The 19531-nt window shown below is 37.9% G+C and overlaps 1 pseudogene; it reads left to right on the top strand.

The window, feature by feature from the left end:
• The first annotated feature begins 6410 nt into the window (after window positions 1-6410).
• LOC111551924 lies at window positions 6411-6882 on the top strand (annotated as a pseudogene).
• The last annotated feature ends 12649 nt before the right edge of the window (window positions 6883-19531 follow it).

Below are 19531 nucleotides of genomic sequence, written 5' to 3'. Positions count from 1 at the left end.
TGCTAAGAGTTACCTTAAATTAGAGGGTTTTAATACCCTGGCTAGGATCCTGTGAGATGGTGTGAACTCATTACCAGGATGGCTTCTTGAAGTTTGGAAAAAGTAATGGTCCTTTCTGAGCAAAGTCGAAACACTAGGATTACTGTGACATGGTGGAAGAATGGATTTAAAAGGTTAAGGGAATTGGGGATGTTGGAATGGATTGGAAGATGAGATGATTGTGTTCCATGGGAAGGCTCAGTGGACACACCATTGAATAGGGCCGTAGAAACCTGCACTGATGATGGGGTATAAGCATCTCTAAAAATATGTGGTAGCTCTCAGTGGGCCATATCAGATAGTAGGAAAAGAAAACAGCTTGCTGATGGCAATGTATGACAAGATTCTGAAAAATAGTGGCTAAAGTAGCAGTGCCCAACTGCCAAAAGTCAGGGGGTTACAGTTAATGAGAAAGTTTGAGAGTGGTAGTCAAGGGGTCCTAACTTGCAAAGAGTTATGGAGAAGGCTAATGTAACATAGCACTTTAGGGACAAAACAAATGGGTAGCCAACACGAATACTACTCAGTTTGTCCCACTAGATAAAATTAAGGATAGATTACATGGAAGCTAAGGGTAGTCACCCCAATAAAAAGCTAGCATCCCTTGCTCAATTTCTGGGCCTGAGTCACTTCAGACCTGGAGCCCAGACTGAAGAGGTGGCTGGGTCCCAGGAGGAAAGACATGACACCATGGCATCTGTACAAGGTAATGATTCCCTTTGGTGTTTCCTCAAAGGGACCCAGAGCCATTTGCTCTGGTAATTCTAAGCTTAGGAAAGGGGAAATATAAGGGATTTCAAGGATTGTTGAACACAGAATCTGAATTGACATTGATACTCAGATAGTGTCCCTGTTGCTGCTTTGTAGGGGATGAGGGAGGAGTTGGGTTATACAAGGAGTCCTGGGCAAGTTTAAGCTTACAGTGGTTTCACAGCATGTGTGGAGGGCCACGTGAAGCCTCTGACACTGCCTACCCTTGTGTCTTCTTACTTCAACCAGATAGTAATATACAATAGTGTCACTTGCAGGATGCAGCACCACCCTTAGGGATCTAAAAGATGCAGAGATGATCATCTCATCACATCTGTCAATTCACCATTTTGGCCCCTGCAGAAATTTTATGGATCCTAGAAGATGGCGATAGACAAGCTCAACAAAGTAATATCCTTGATTGCAACTGCTATGCTAGATGTGGTATCTTTGTTAGAGCAGATGCATGTGGCCCAAGTATATGGAATATCATCTTGGTTCGTGCAAATGCATTCTTCTCTCTCAATAAGAGAAGGGAATCAGAAACAATTCGCATTCACACAGAATGGGCAACAGTATATATTTATAGTTTTGTAAACTACACCACTTTATCCTAAAGAACATAGATCTGCTACATAATGACTATGCTGAGGCTGGATGAACAAGTGGCTAGACCATTGAGAACTTGGTAGGAGATGTGTTCCAGAGGGAGGAGATAAAGCTTATGAACTTTCAGTGGATAAACCTTATAAACTTTTTGCCATACTCACAAATTTTTCAGGGTTCCAGTGATGAGGGGCAGTTTGATGCATCTGATCTAAAGTATAAAGCAAATGACAACATGTATTCTCTTACTCTGAGGGAGGAAGCACAATGCCTGGTGAGCCATCCTGAGTTCTGGAGGCAGCATATGTCACACCTGAGGATAGTGTCCTGGCCAGTGTAACAGTTGATGCAAAAGGCTGCCTGTTTTAAGTGGAGCCCCCAGCAGGTACGAGTTCTGCAGCTGGTCTAGGTTGCAGTGGAAGTAGCCCTGCTTTCTGGGCCATAGAGTGATGCTACTGTATTGGAGATATTAATGATGGGATAAGTTGTGCTGTAGCAAGCCACAGCAGGAGAGTCACCGTGCTCATCTCTGGGTTATAGAGGAAGCTTATGCCATCTGCGTTTAGAGACTCATATACTCCCAGAAGCAGACAGAATGGTTTCCAACTTACCAAGGCCTATCTAGTTACCACCACTGCCAAATGTCACCTGTCAGCAGCAGGGGCAACAGTTGCACCCTTGATGGGGTATCATCACTTGGGGAGACAAATCAGAGCAGCCACCCCAGAAAGGCTAGTGGTTCATTATCAGTGGAATAGATCCACGTTCTTGGAACAGGCTTACCTTTCCTTCCTTCAGGGCCTCATCCAGCATTGGTACCTGGGGGCTTATGGAATATTTGATTCACTGGCATGAAATCCTACATAATATATGTCAGGCCATGGAATCATCTTTAAAGCAAAGAAGGCTTCAGTAATAGGCCTGTGACCATGGGATTCACTGTATCATATAGTGCACCACCCGGAAACTTCCTGCCTGATGATGTGGTGCAGTGGTGTGCTGAAAACACACTGAAGCAGCAATTCAGAGGCAATACTCTAACAATTTCATACCATCCTTCAAGTTCCAGATATGCATTGACCCACAGGTATTCCTATTCCAATGTGTTTCCAATAGATAAGGTGCATGTGTGGTAGGTTGAATAGTGTCACTTTAAGGTCATGTTCTTCTGGAATGTCAGAATGTGACCTTATTTGGAAGTAGAGTCTCTGCAGATGTAACTCGCTAAGATATTAGCTAGTTAGGCTAACATCTTAGGGGTTGGGCTTATATCCAAAGGTTAGGTGGGCTCATATCCAAAGATGATGAGAGGACACACAGATGCACAAGAAAGAAAGCCATGAGAAGATGGAGTCAGAGATTGGCATGATTCATCTACAAGCCAAGGAATGCTAAGCATTGCCTGCAACCACCAGAAGTGAGAAGAGAAGCATGGAACAGATTATTCCTCAGACCCTCTAAAAGTAATAAACCCTGCCAACACCTTGATATTGAACTTCTGGCCTCCTGAATGGTGAGAGAATACATTTTCTGTTGTTTTAAGTCATCCAGTTTGTGATAATTTGTTATAGCAACCCTAGGAAGCTAATATGCCATGGGAATTAGGGGTGGAAGCAGGAGTTGCCACCACTCCCAGGGATTCACTGGGGAACATTATGCTTCCCATCTCAACACTCCTGGGTTCTGAATGACTAGAATTCTATGTCCTCAAGGGGATACCTTTCTTCATGGCACCCAGTAAGTACCACCATTGGATAATAAGCTGTGCCTGACACCTTGGTATTTGTGACTTTTTATGTCTAGGGACTGTCACTGTCTTGGCAGAGATAAGTGCCTTTCTTCATCAGAAGGAGGTAGGGCTGCTCTTACCTGACGAGGATAGGGAGGATTATAAGTGGAATCCAGCAACTCACTTGAGTTTTCTAGGTGCTCCTTTGCCCACTTGTGACTATACATGAACATATATGGACATAGCCAACAGCCACAGGCTATGAAGGGCATAGTGACTAGACTCTTCGGAATGAGGGTTTGGGTCATGCCACCAGATAATTACCAAGACTAATAGAGGTGGTAGTTGTCAGGTAACTTTAGGACCTGCCCCAGCTTCAGAAAGCTGCCTTGGCTGAAATCAGATCCTTCCCAAAGCAGACCATGCATGTGGTGACTAAGTGACTGGTCTGGCTAATTTAGCCCAACACGGCCCATCATGACAAATAACTATGAAGTTACTATCCCTATACAGAATCTAATAGTTGACACTTATATGGGGATAAATATGCTTCTTTCTCTGCGTTTTGGTCATGGTTTGGCAAACTCCTTGCTAGAATACTGTAATGATGTATGTAAGGTTGACCTTTATAAGTCACCTACCAGCTTCTGCTCATGCAAAATGTACGAGTCCATTTCCGAAAGTGAATAGACCATATAGCATGCTCACCTGTGCTTTAGAGAATGGCTGGTTACTTATTTGCCTAATGGGAATAAGTCAAAGAATGAAGCTTAATATATTAATCCCTAATAATATTTTGTGGAACCAGACATAGTACAATGCTAAATCAGGCATATGGAAGCATTTTAAATAAGAAATACAATGTAGATAGAGGCAAGAGCTTTCTTTTTCTTTTCTTTTCTTTTTTTTTTTTTTTTGAGATGGAGTCGCAGTCTGTCACCCAAGCTGGAGTGTAGTGGCCTGAACTCCGCTCACTGAAACCTCTGCCTCCGGGGGTCAAGTGATTCTCCTGCCTCAGCCTCCCAAGTAGCTGGGATTACAGGCGTGCACCATCGTGCCTGGCTAACTTTTATATTTTTAGTCGAGACAAGGTTTTGCCATTTTGGCCAGGCTGGTCTGGAACTCCTGACCTGAGGTGATTTGCCTGCTTTGACCCCCCAAAGTGCTGTGATTACAGGCGTGAGCCACCACACCTGGCCTGGGCATTTTTGACAAAGAGCTTTGGTGGGAAAGCAAAATAATATGCTAACTGCAATTTGCTGATTTGTATAACTCAATTTTGCCACTAAACAGCAGCACTTTTACATTAAATCCAGGTAAAAATTCAGTTAGCATTTGCTACATGCCCATCGTCAAAATACTAGAATACTAGGACAGATGAAAGATTTAAAGGTAAATACAGTATTATGTAAGCTGTTAAAGCTTAAATTTTATTAGAGAAAATAAGACACAATACAAGGTTAATAGTAGCTAACATTTGCTATGTGTTCTCTGTATGGCCCAAGCTGCTTTACCTGCATAGGCGCTTTGAATTCTCACAGCAGAGGTAGGGTACAGTATTTAGCTCCCTGAGCAAGCCAGGCTAGTCTCCTCACCCTGCTCTGTCTAGAGCTGTTCTAGTAGCAAACTGCCTGTGCTGCTAATGTGATTGTGGAACCAGAGCACTGTTGCTGCTGCTTCTGTCACTACAAACTAAAGGATCTGCTGCAGCAGTGGAGACCACTGCCTCTTGTCACTTGTGGGTATAACTGATGGCATCTCTGGTCACATGTCCGGGGACCTTTTTATTGCCACCGAGGTATGACATGCAGTCGGATTTGCTTTCAGTCCACTTTTGTGTAATGGAGAAGTGCAGGCATAGTAAAGCCTCATAGGAGTGACCTCTAACAAATGGGAAACAGAAATTAGTGGATAAACTTATTCCCTCTTCTCCGCTTTCATAGTAACTTCAAATGTTCTCGCTGAAGACATCCTGTGAAATCAAGAAATCGGCTTGTCACAGACTCTGGCCATACAGAGCTCTACCCTGTGAGGTTTCTCTCCCCTCTTCACCACTTGGTTTCTCCTTCACTCACTCCTGCTTCTGTGGGACTGCACATTTCATATTTTCTGAGGAAACTGGGCTAACGCAGGTAGAAGTTACCAATACCAGGCTGACTGAATGTGTGCTTAAGAAAAGTACAAAGGAAATGTAGAATGCGAAAAGGTAGGAATAAAAACTGGAGTCACTGTGGAAGGATTTAAGGATATTCTAGGCTGGACACCGATGGCTCATGCCTGTAATCCCGGCACTTTGGGAAGCCGAGGCAGTGCATCACCCGAGGTCAGGAATTCGAGACCCACCTGGCCAGCGTGGCAAAACCCCATCTCTACTAAAAATATAAAAATTAGCCAGGCATGGTGGTGGGTTCTTGTAATCCCAGCTACTCTGGAGGCTGAGGCAGGAGAATCACTTGAATCCAGGAGTCGGAGGTTTCGGTGAGCCAAGATCGCCTCACTGCACTGCAATCTGGGTGACAGAAAGACAAGAAAAAACAAAAAAAGAAAAAAAAAGAAAAAGGATATTCTACATGGGGAGGGACTTCCTAAACAAAGAAAACATTTTTCAAATAAACAAACCTAGAATGTGTTCTTTAAATCAATAAATAATCGTGAAGGTGATTTATATTTTTTGATGAAATTTGTGTTATTCAACATTTTCTTTAGAAGGTATTTGACTTTTTTAGGCGTATGGTAATTTCAGTTCAAAATTGATTTTACTTTGTTAGCTCAGCATCACTGGCTCCAAATGATTCCTAGCTTTCCTACTTAAATGTAGGAATGTTTGAAAAATCAGTATTTATTACATTTGAAGATACCTGTGTATAATTCTAAAAGAATATTTTTCAAAAGTACTCGCAGTACCTTTAGAATAAATTAATCATTTTCCTAACTGATTTCAAAGGAGCAGCAGATATTTTCAATACAAAATTACTGAAATGTTTGCATATATTTTACTGATTCATTTTCAATTTTGGGATCAAATACAGCTTCAAGTTCTGGGTTTATCATTTCTTAAATATTGAGATCTTTTCCTAAGCTTCCTCATCTATAAGGAGAGGGTAATATCTCAGAAGGCTATTTTGACGATTAAATTAGATAAATGCATCTGAATTCTTTTGTACTATTTTAGGCATAATACATCGTAGCTCGTAGTTAAATCTCTGATAGGGCAGAAACCTAGAACTTAGGTGTCACTTCCTTTCAAGCTTGGCGTTTGTTTGGTGGGGTCCCATGTGGGTTCAGCATGCATATCGAAAAGTGTTATTTCTGTTCGGGGCCCATCTACCCTGGACACGGCATGATTGCAAGGTGTTCGGATTTTGCAAATCTAAATGTCATAAAAACTTCAAAAAGAAGTGCAATCCTCGCAAAGTTAGGCGAACCAAAGCATTCTGGAAAGCAGCTGGTAAAGAGCTTACAGTGGATAATTCATTTGAATTTGAAAAATGTAGAAATGAACCTATCAAATGCCAGCGAGAGCTATGGAATAAAACTATTGATGCAATGAAGAGAGTTGAAGAGATCAAACAGAAACGCCAAGCTAAATTTATAATGAACAGATTGAAGAAAAATAGCTACAGAAAGTTCAGGATATCAAAGAAGTCAAGCAAAACATCTATCTTATCTAAGTCCCTCTTGCAGGCAAAGGGAAGCAATTGGAAGAGAAAATGGTACAGCAGTTACAAGAGGATGTGGACATGGAAGATGCTCCTTAAAAATCTCTGTAACCATTTCTTTGGTGTACATTTGAAAATGCCCTTTGGATACTTGGAACTACTAAATTATTTTTTACATAAGGTCACTTAAATGAAAAGCAATTAAAATACATCTTTCCTACATTGCCATCTACATAACATCAGATATTACAGATGTTAGATTGCATCTCAATGTTAAATCTTCACTGATAGATGTACTTAAGTAAATCACGAAAATTCTGCTTATAACTATAGAAGTGAATTGTGGATGTAAAATGGTTATGCCATGTGGATAATGGCACTAGGCAGCATTTGTATAGTAACTAATGGCAAAAATTCATGGCTAGTGACGTATAAAATAAAATATTCTTTGCAGTAAAATATTCCCTTTGTTAATGTTACGGTGGGGGGATACAAAAAGGAACTAAAAATTTGTATGGCAGTGTCAGATATTATTTTTATTTTAGTATTTCCTGTTTTGGTTTATTTGCATCTTAGAAGAGCATAATGACATTGATTGATGAAACCTAATTATGCTGGACTGTTTTGACCTGGTTTAACCCTTCTCATATGTAGTTGTGGATGTTGGGGATGAGAACTGAATAATCTTTGCCTGGAGTGACACTACACTCTAGAATTTCCACTTTGGAGAATATTCAGTTCTAACTTGTGATTCCTGGTAGAACAAACATTTTTCTAGCTCAGCAATGATCTAGAAGCAGAGTAATCCCAGCACCTTTTAAAAGTTATTATGTGGTTTTCTTTTAAAAAGCTCCTGTTTTTGGAAAGTAGAATTTATGGGTACAACATATGTTCATTATTTTGTACATAAAATAAAACCATTTAAAAAGTAAAAAAAAAAAAAGAAAGAAAGAAACCTAGAACTTAACCAACAAGTCAGTGAAAATCATGCTATGCTATGGGTGTCCGTGTGTGAGAGTAATGATCTTAGCCTAAGATGGTACTGCTATTGTAATACATGTGGAAATTTGGCCAGTGTGTTTGTGGTGGTGGTTTTATAAGAGAGGAATGGTTTGAATTTTCTCTCTGTATATATGCTGTGGTTGCCAGACAGCTCAATTATTATAGCTTCCTGCAGTCTGTGCTGTCTACTGAAATTATTATCCCTGGCCCTCACTCTTTTTTTCTTAAAGCTATATTGAGGTATAATTGATGTACAATAAACTACACATATTTCAAAAGTACAGTTTGACACATTTTGACATATGTATATATCCATGAAATCATCACCACAATAAACATATTCATCACTCCAAAATTTTCTTTTGCAATCCCTCTCTCCAGTCTCTTCTCTCAACTCCCATCTACTCTGGACCCAGGCAACAACTAATCTGTTTCTTGTCACTACAAATTAGTTTGTATTTCTGGAATTTTATATTAATAGAATCATGCAGTATGTACTCATTTTTGTTTTGGATTTTTTTTTTTTTTTTTTTTTTACTGAGTTTAATTATTTTGAGATTTACCCATGTAGTTCATTCCCTTTTTTGCTGAGTGGCATTCCATTGTATAGCTATATCACAAGTTGTTTATCCTTTTGCTTGTTTCTTGACATTTGGGCTGTTTCCAGTTTTTGGCTATTACAAATAAAACTGCTATTTATATTCACATGCAAGTTTTGGTATTAATATATGGTTTCATTTCTTTAGGTTGAATGTGTAGGTGTGGAAAGGCTAGAACATATTTAAAAAAACTGCCAAACTGTTTTTTAAAATGACTGTATCTTGTTACATTTCTAGACAACTTATCTTTTTTCTTGCCAGCATATGGTATGCAATCTTTTTAATTTTAGCTCTAATGGGTGTGCTATTAGGCAATAAACATTTAGGATTGTTATGTTATGATCGAGCCTTTTATCATTATGAAATAACTCCTTCACCCTGATCCCCAATAATATTCTTGGTTCTGAAATTTATTTTATCTGATATTTTTATAGCTGCTCCAGCTATCTTTTGATTAGTTTAAATGTGGTTAATATTTTTCTAGCCGTTTACTTTTAATCATTCGTGCTTATATGCTCAAAGTAAGTTTCTTATAGGCAGCATATAGTTGGGCCTTGCATTTTTATCCAGTCTGACAATCTGTCTTCTAATTGGGGTGTTTAGAACATTTGCATTTAATATGATTATCATTTAGTTCAGTTTATATTTATCACCCTGCTATTGCTTTCTGTTTGTCCCACATTGTCTATGTTTTCTATATTCTCTTTTAAAAAAAATTTGTTCAGATTAACCACATTTTTTTGTGATTTCATTTTATATCCTTTGTTGGCCTATAAGCTATAGTTTGCTGTTTTATTGTTTTAGTGGTTGCTTTAGAGTTTATAGTACACAAATCTTTAACTTATCACAGCCTTTCTTCAAGTGATATTTTAACATCTCATGTACTGTACAAGAGCCTTATACATTCTTAATTCTTGTAAATTTATACATTTTTTTCTCCTGTTTCTCATCTCTGGATATTCATGCTTTGTCATGTGCTTTACATTTTACATAAATTATAAACTCCACACTACATTAATAAGCCGAGCTGCAAGTCCACTCAGACTCAGTTCTTTCTATTCAGGGAGTCCACTGGGCTCTACTTGGGTTTCGCCACCCTACACCGTGGCCTGCAAAATCTCTTAAGGTAGAAGTTTGGGTAATTGCAAGACTCACTCTATTCGTTTTTCATCTTTTAGGAATTATTGTCTCTTGAATTACTTGATACCTAGTATCTTAAAAAATGTTATTTCATATATTTTGTGTGTTTTTAAATTTCTTTCGAGTGGGAGAGTAAATCTGATCCATGCTGCTTTATTCTGGCTGAGGTGAAAGCTGTGATCCAGATATATTTTTATGCATAGAAACTAGTCCATTAGACATGACTTTCCTTTGGAATATTATTTTTCATCCATGTTTATAAAGATTCTTTTAGTGTTTTTAATCCACCAAAGAAAAAAATGCATGGCAATAAACTACTTGCAGTACTGTGTGTATCTATTCCTAACAAAATAAACTTAGTAATATTAGTAAACTTGCCTTAAAAAATCTTGTCAGTGGTTTTTCATCAGTAAACTAAAAATAATTCTTACTACCACCTTTACATTTAGTAGATATTTATAAGTTTTTAAATATATTGTTATTGACAGTTTAATGTAACTATAGATTTTGCTCGTCAGGAGAAACCAGGGCAATCAGTGATCCTTCTTTTTTCTTAATTTTTAAAAGATATAGTTCTATATTCAGAGATGTTCAAGGCTAACTTGTAAGAATCTTATAGTTTTTGATGAGAAAACATTTTCTTCCTACTAATATCTGTACCCTAATAAAAGTTAAGTCTCTATTGCTTCATGGTGGCTGAGAAGGTATAAATACAAAGAACAGATCTCTGCAGGTCCTTAGGAGATTTGCAAAGTTTGAAAATGCTGAGTATCATCTGGTTTAGTTATTTACCTAATTCAGGGGTCTTCTGTATATTGCTGACTCAGCTTATCCAAACTGTTTATAGTTTGGATATAAACTTATAGTGCTTGTTTTTCTACAACTGCATATAGTTGTATCTTTACAGGAAATGAGGATTATTGTACTGAATAAACTCTATAAACTAGATCATACGTACCTAGGGTTTAAATTGATAGGCTTACGAGATCCTGGCTCATGGACAGAGATTTTTGGCAGTATTAAATATCTATCTTGATTTAATCATTTCACAAGTATACATACATTAAAATCTCACATTGAACACCAAGTAGATACAGTTTTTATTTGTTAATTATAACAGAATAAAGCTGAGGGAAATTTTTATCTTAGTATAGTAGGCAGAATAATGGCTTCCTGAGGGTGTTCATGTCCTAATTCGAGGAAACTGCAAATGTATTATGTTATATCACAAAGGGGAATTAAAGTAGCCAATGGAATTAAATTTGCTAAGTACCTGATACAGTTTGACTGTGTCCCCACCCAAATCTCAACTTGAATTGTTTCTCTCAGAATTTCCACGTGTTGTGGGAGGGACCCAGGGGGAGGTAATTGAATCATGGGGGCCAGTCTTTCCTTGCTATTCTCATAGTAGTCAATATGTCTCATGAGATCTGATGGGCTTATCAGGGGTTTCTGCTTTTGCTTCTTCCTCATTTTCTCTTGCAGCGCCCATGTAAAAAGTGCCTTTCAACTCCCGCCATGATTCTGAGACCTCCCCAGCCATGTGGAACTGTAAGTCCAATTAAACTTCTTTTTCTACCCAGCCTTGGGTGTCTTTATCAGCAGCTTGAAAATGGACTAATGTAGGCCCTGACCTTAAATCAAAAAGGTTTTTAAAGGTGGAAGACAGGCAGAAGAGAAGATTGAAGTGATGAGATATGAGGAACTGGGTCTTTACCTTCCCAATATGACTAGGATTTCTTTGAACATGAAGTAAGGGGATGTTGAGCCAAGGAATATGGCGGCCTCATATTCCAGAAGGTGGAAAAGGCAAGGAAATAATTCTCCGCTAGAGGCTTCAGAAAGGCATACAAGCCTGCCAACACCTTGATTTTAGTCCAGTGAAGCCTGTGTCAGACCACTAACCTACAAAACTGTAGATAGTAAATGTGCATTTTTTTTTTCTGAGATAGAGTCTTGCTCTGTTGCCCAGGCTGGAGTGCAGTGGTGTGATCTCGGCTCACTGCAAGCTCCACTTCCTGGGTTCATGCCATTCTCCTGCCTCAGCTTCCCGAATAGCTGGGACTACAGGCGCCTGCAGCACGCCTGGCTAATTTTTTGTATTTTTTGGTAGAGACGGGGTTTCACCATGTTAGCCAGGATGGTCTCAATCTCCTGATCTCGTGATCCACCTGCCTTGGCCTCCCAAAGTGCTGGGATTACAGGCATGAGCCACCATGCCCGGCCATGTGCATTGTTTTAAGCCACTAAATTTGTGATAATTTGTTATGATAGCAATAGGAAATGAATACACTTAGTATCTCCCAAACCTTAAATGAAAGTGTAAACACTTTGGCATGTTTCATATGACTATAGGATCAAATGCTTTTATGTAAAACAGTTATTTCAATACAAAATTGAAATGCTTCCAGAATTTATGGTGAAGTATTAGCTAAGCCATAAGTGAGGTATAGAAGATTATCACATTATAACTCCTCAAAGAGAAAAAGCAGAAGGTGAACTAACACAGTCTCACAACATTAGTACTTAGCACATTGTCTGATAGTGTTTATATTAATGAAGAAATTTAAACTGACTCATGAAATGTGAAACTCTATAGTCTTTGGGATATTGTCATTAGGCTATAATTAAAACAAAAGATGCCAAATAATTGTTACTGGAAGTCATCATAAATGCTGTATTTGGTCTCTTGGTTTCTTTATTCAACATTGTCTACAAGCTTTTTACATCAGTGAGGACCAAGTCATTAATGGAACCACAGAACAAACTTATTCTAAACATCGAAACAGTAAAATCTCTTTACAGTGCAACTTCCCTGGGCTAGATGAAGGATTCTACATCTGAGTTAACATAAGAAACCATAAAGAGAGAGAAGAAATGCTCTGTAACTGTGTTTCAAATTTGAAAGCTTGCACAGTCCTGAGAAAACAACTGTGGATTCCTAGGATTCCACAGGATGTACTGGTTAAGAGGGCATAGCTCTTTTTGAGAAAAACCTATGAGTTCAACAGAGGTATAAAAGTCAGAGTGAAAATAGCAACAGACTCTTTAAATAGCTCACGCAACTCTGAAGCCAAAATAATTTTTATATAGTTAATGCAAGGAAATGACTACTGTAGAGTAGAATCACAATTATAAACATGAAGGGCAGACACACACATATTGTTATTTTACATTTTGAGATTTACATGTATTCTGTGTAACATTTCTGTAAGAAATATATATGTAACATATATGCTATATATATATTCCTTATTATACAAATTTAGTATAAAGAGTCCTCTTTTTACATGATACAAGTTTTTCTTAGCCTCTGAGAGAAGAAAACACAACGAAAGCAAGGTTTGTAGCATCTATATGGCTTTGACCTGTAGGCATCTGGTGCCAAGTGCTTTGTCAGCCCATTACTATATAACACACCTGATGAGGTCATCAAATCATCTACTTTGCTGATAGTATTTCTCTGTTTCAAAAAAGAAATGTACTTAATGCTATCAGACAATCATCATCATAAAAAAAGACTAGTGTTATTGAAGTTTTGTTTGCCTGGAAACTCTTGTTGTTGAATAAAAGGAAAGTTAAAAAAATATTTTTTTTTCCTCCAAATTTCGGTCTAGAATGCCACCCAGGCCTCTCAATCTAGCTTTGAACTTGAGTCTAAAGAAAATATTTGATCTTCTTTATCTTTCAACTTGACAAAATGTTCTTCCTTTTTGAAATCCCGCTTTTTGTTTTAAGTGTGCTTGTCAATGTGTTTTATGAAGGTAAAGCTCTTAGAGGTATGATACGAGTCTGTTTTTGTTTAACCTTTGAACATCCTCTTAAGTATCTACCCCACCAAGTTGGCATCCAAAAAATATTTCTCATTAAAATAGTACTTGTCCTATAGTGGTTTGGAAGTAATAGAAGAAAGTGTTGGATTTACCTTTTTCACTTAGAGGTTTAAATACTTAAAGGTAACATTTCATTTCATTGAACAAATACACATTGAGGCCCTTATGCATGGCGATGGTTAATACTCATTAAAAGATTAACTGACACAGCCAGCATGACTAAGTTATGTGTTTGATACTTAAAAAACTTAAAAATCATCCATGGATTACAAAATATGCTTGTAATGGAACAAAAAGCTGTACTTGTTTTCAAATAATGTTATTTGGTCAAACGACCAAAGAATACCAGATTCTAGCTCTATAACTACTCCTTATTGCATGAAATAAATATACAGAAAAAGGGCAAAATTATACTTTATTAATAGGTGATGACTTTGCTTTAATCCAATGCAGGACCCTAGTGACCTAGGCTGAAACTTGAGAAAAACTCTTTCCTAAGTGCTTCCAACCTGAAATGCCCACTGAGCGTTTTTTTTTCCATGAGAGTAGGATGTATAGATGGGGGTAAGAGGAGACATCATAGAGAACACAAATTGTCTCTAGTCACAATGGAGAATAATGAAGAAATATAGCTTATTAAAATATGTAAGTCTACATAACATGACAAGGATAATTCAATCTTTGTAAGTGACATTGCTGACTCTGGGATTAACTTTAAATAGCAGGCCTCTGACATTGCCTTAATTTTTGTTAAAATAGAAGTGAGAATATTCTGGCCTGCCATGGTGACTCACATTTGTAATCCCAGTGCTTTGGGAGGCCAAGGCAGGCAGATGGCGAGAGTTCGGGAGTTCGAGATCAGCTTGTGCAACATGGTGGTGAGCACTTGTAGTCCCAGCTACTTGGAAGGCTGAGGTGGGAGGACGGCTTGAGCCTGAGAGGTGGAAGTTGCAGTGAGCCAAGATTGCGCCACTACACTCCAGCCTGGGCGACAGAGCCAGACCCCGTTTCACACACACACAAAAAGAAGTGAGAATATTCGGATTTTAAATCAAACAACTTAATCTATGAGCTTCTGCTTTATGCTAACTGAAAAGTCATTATTAGGAAGGATGTATTAGCTACTAAGATAGCCATTAATAAGTAATAATGTAATTGTGTGTAGTTCAAATAAATGCATTTGCATATCACTTTAGACTACATCTTGAATAATGCAGCATGAATAATAAAAACTCTTTTTTATCTGGAATTTGTCATTCACTCAGTTTCCATTTAAAAAAGGCACTTAATTTGGCTGCCTTTCAGAGAATTCCTGATTCCTTAGTATGCTGATGTCTTCTAATATCAGAATGCTAGAGTGCAGTGACTTTCATTTATAGTTCAACTATGAGCTAAGTCTGAAAATAGACCTCATAGCACCCATTGAGCACACTACTTTATGTGCAAACTATATAAGGACACTATTTTTTAAGGAAAAGTAAAGAGATCTTGGTCTTAACAGGTATGGGAGAATAAAGAAAACCAACATGGCTGTGGCAGAGAGTGAGAAGTGTCTGCCACCCACGAGAAGAGGAAGAGAAGGATTCCTGCAGGGCTCCTTGCACCACTAGGATGGCTGCAAGATGAAGCTTGAATCCTATGCAGAAATGGTTGGTAGAGCTGCAGCCACACATGCAGCTTTTGGGAACAGTAGCAAAAACTTGAAAGAGGACTTAAAGTCTGCACAGTCACATTTCCATCTATTCTTCTGGCTTCTATCTAACCAGGCCACTCACTCAAATACTGCTTTCATCAAGATTACCAGTGGTCTCCACGCTGCCACATCCAAGGATCAGCCTCCCAGTATCATACCCTCTCTTCAATATTTTACACAGGTTGCTACTATCTTTTCCCTCAAACATATTTCCTTTGCTTTCCACCAAATCATACTCTTCCAGCTTTCCTCTTACCCCACTGACCATTCCTTCTTAGAGAACTTTGCTGGCTTCACTTCCTTTCTCTACTTTAAATGCTGAATCTAAATGGTGCAACCAAATGTGTGATTGTGCACTTTCTGCCTACATGATCTTGCTACTGGTGCCCTGGGTTCTTTTAACCAAATCGTTTTAGTAGAATTAGCACCAATTCTTATTTAAAGGTCTGGTAGAATTTGGGATGTGAATCCGTCAGGTCCTTGGCTTATTTTTGTTGTTAGCAATTTTAAAATTACAGATTCAATATCACTGCTTGCTATTAGTCTGTTCAGCACTTCTACTTCTTCCTGATTCAATCTAGGAGGGTTGTATGTTCCCAGGAATTTATTCATTTCTTCAAAATTTTTAGTTTGTGTGCATAGAGATTCTCATGGTAGTCTTAAATGATCTTTTGCATTACTGTGGTGTTGGTTGTAATGTCTGCATTTTCATTTCTCAAACTCCTGGCTGCAAGCAATCCTTCTGCCTTGGCCATCCAAAGTGCTGGGATTAGAGTTGTGAGCCACAATGCCCAGCCCTCCATTTTTCTTTCTAATTGAGCTTATTTGAATCTTCTTTCTTCTTTCCTTGGTTAATCCTTAGTTAATGTTCTATACATTTTGTTTATCTTTCCAAATAACCACCTTTTTGTTTCATTAATCTTTTATATAGTTTTTCATTTTAATTTCATTTAGTTCTACTCTAATCTTTGTTACTTCTTTTCATCTGCTAGCTTTGGGTTTAGTTCGTTCTTGTTTCTTTAGCTTCTTGAGGTGTGGCTTTACATTATCAATTTGTGATCTTTCAGACTTTAATGTAGGCATTGAGTGCTATAAACTTTCTTCTTATAGGGAAGTTCTCTTATAGAACTTCCCAGAAGTTCTGATAATTTGTGGGTAACTATTATCATTCATTTTGAATAAATTTAAATTTCCATCCTGATTTCACTGTTAACCCAAAAATCATTCAGGAGCAGATTGTTTAATTTCCATGTATTCGCAGACTTTTGAAGCTTTCTTTAGGAGTTGATTTCAGGTTTTGTCACTGTGGTCTGAGAATATATATGATATGATTTCTATTTTTAAAAATTTATTGATACTCGTTTTGTGGCCTATCATATATGCTGTCTTGGAGAGTGTTCTATATTCTAAGACGAATGTATATTCTGCAGGTCTTAAGTAGAATGTCCTGAAAATATCTATTAGGTCCATTTGATTTAGAGTGTAGTTTAAGTAAAGTGTTTCTTTGTTAACTTTCTACCTTAATGATCTATCTAGTGCTGTCAGTGTAGTGTTGAAGTGTTGAAGTCTTTTGCTATTATTGTGTTGCTGTCTATCTCTTTTCTTAGGTCTAATAGTAATTGTCCTATGAATCTGGAAACTACAGAGTTAGGTGCACATATATTTAGAATTGCAATATCTTCTTGTTAGGTTGATCGTATTATCATATATAATGACTTTTTTTTGTCTTGTTTTTAACTTTTAAAGACAGTTTTATCTGATATAAGAATAGCTACTCCTGCTTGCTTTTGTTTTCCATTTGTGTGGAATATCTTTTTCCACCCCTTTGCCTTGAGTCTGTAAGAATCCTTACATGTTAGGTCTCCTGAAGACAGCAGATGTTTGATTTGTGATTTTTTAAAAAATCCATTCTGCCAAACGGTATCTTTTAAGTGGAGCATTTAGACCATTTACATTCAGTGTTAATATTGAGATGTGAGATACTGTTCCAGGCATCATGTTGATTTTTACCTAGATACTTGGTTTTCTTCATTTTTTGTTTGTTTGTTTTTTGAAACAGGGTCTTACTCTGTTGCCCAGGCTAGAGTGCAATGGTATAATCTTGGCTCACTGCAACTCTCACCTCCTGGGTTCAAGTGATTCTCCTGCCTCAGCCTCCTGAGTAGTTGGGATTACAGGTGCCCACCACCATGCCCAACCAATTTTTGTATTTTTAGTAGAGATAGGGTTTCACCATGTTGGTCAGGTTGGTCTCAAACTTCTGACCTCAGGTGATCCACCTGCCTCGGCCTCCCAAAGTGCTGGGATTACAGGCGTGAGCCACTGTGCCTGGCCATATTATTGTTTTTATAAACTGTGAGTTTTATGCTTTCAAGAGGTTCTATTTCATTGCATATTGATCCTTTGTTTCAAGACTTAGAACTCTTTTTAGTATTTTTTGTAGGACTGCTCCAGCAGTGACAAATTCACTCAGCATTTGCTTGTCTGGAAAATACTTTATTTCTTCTTCATTTATGAAACTTAGTTTCGCTGGATACAAAATTCTTGGCTAAAAGTTATACTGTTTAAGCAGGGTAAATATAAGACCTCAATCCCTTTTGGCTTATAAGGTTTCTGCTGTGAAGTCTACTGTTACTCTGATAGGTTTTCCTTTATAGGTTACCTGATGCTTTTATCTCACTGCTCTGAGAAGTCTTTCCTTTATGTTGACTTTAGATAGCCTCATGATTGTATTCCTTGATGATGTCCTTTTTGCAGTGAATCTACCAGGAGTTCTTTCTTTGGGCTTCTTGTATTTGTGAATCTAATTCTCTAGCAACACCTGGGAAGTTTTCCTCAATTATTTCCTCAAAGAAGTTTTCCAAATTTTTTCTTTCTCTTTTCCCTCAGGAACACCAGTGAATCTTAGGTCTGGACATTTTACATAATCCCGTATTTCTTGAAGACGTTCATTTCTTTTGATTCATTTTTCTTTATTTTCATCTGTTTGGGTTAGCTCAAAAACCTTATCTTTGAGCTTTGAAATTATTTCTTCTACTTATTCCAGTCTATTGTTAAAACTTTACACTGCATTGCTGAGTGCGTTGGCTCATGCCTATAATCCAGCACTTTGGGAGGCCGAGGCAGGCCAATCACTTGTGGTCAGGAGTTCGAGAACAGCCTGGCCAACACAGGAAACCCCATCTCTACTAAAAATACAAAAATTAGCCAGGCGTGGTGGCAGGTGCCTATAATCCCAGCTACTCCGGAGGCTGAGGCAGGAGAATCACTTGAACCTGGGAGGTGAAGGTTGCAGTGAGCCAAGATTGCACCACTACACTTTAGCCCAGGCAACAGAGTGAGACTCTGTCTCAAAACAAACAAAAAAACCAAAAACCACAAAACAAAAAAAACCATAAAACTTTACTCTGCATTTTGTAATGCCCTAAATATATTTTACATTTCCAAAAGTTATTATTGATTTTTCTTCAAAATATGTCTTTAGAAAATTTTTGACTCATATCCTGAATTTTTTTTTTACATTTCTTTATGTTAGTTTTCACCTTTCTTTTATATTTCCCTGAGTAGCATAATATAAACTCTTTGAATTCTTTGCCTGATATTTCAAAGATTTCATCTTGCTTTGGATCCATTGCTGGAGATTTACTGTGATCTTTTGGGGGATGTTATAGAACCCTATTTTGTCATATTGTCAGAATTATTTCTCTGGTTTTTTCTCATTGGGGTAGACATTTTTCCTAGTTATTCTTGAATTTATTTTTGATTCACCTGTGTTTTTTAAAATTTCTTTTTCTTTCCCCCTTAAGGATGTGACTTCAATGTTTACAGTTCTTTGTAACCGAATTTGGGTTTGGTGTTTTCAGGGGTGAAGGCTCCGTATGAGTCCCTTGGTTATAAGTCTTTGTATAATAGCTTTCTTAGAAGCTGGCTATAGTAGCAATGTGCTCAGTGTATGAGCAAGTTCACTGACTCCTATGAGGTTGGAATGGCAGAGGTCTCTGAAAACTTATCTCATTCCTCTGTGGTATGCATTTATTTATTTATTTATTTATTTATTTATTTATTTATTTATTTATTTATGCCCTAGTATTTTATTTTCTGGGTTGAATAGTTCAGGCTTCAGATGAATAGGGAAGGAGTCCTTGGGTTTAAACTGGCTGTGGCTAAAGCAGGTGGGTTGATGCAATACCTAATGGGGCACTGACTTGGAATCAACCCAAATGTCCATCAGTGACAGACTGGATTAAGAAAATGTGGCACATATACACCATGGAATATTGTGCTGCCATAAAAAAGGGTGAGTTTGTGTCCTTTGTAGGGACATGGATGCAGCTGGAAACCATCATTCTCAGCAAACTATCGCAAGAACAGAAAACCAAATATCGCATGTTCTCACTCATAGGTGGGAATTGAACCATGAGATCACTTGGACTCTGGAAGGGGAACATCACACACTGGGGCCTATCATGGGGAGGGGGGAG

The sequence above is a fragment of the Piliocolobus tephrosceles genome, chromosome 3, assembly GCF_002776525.5.
Source record: "Piliocolobus tephrosceles isolate RC106 chromosome 3, ASM277652v3, whole genome shotgun sequence".
Classification (NCBI taxonomy): domain Eukaryota; kingdom Metazoa; phylum Chordata; class Mammalia; order Primates; family Cercopithecidae; genus Piliocolobus; species Piliocolobus tephrosceles.
Note: the sequence above shows the minus strand (reverse complement) of the source record. Positions and strands in the feature narration are given on the sequence as shown.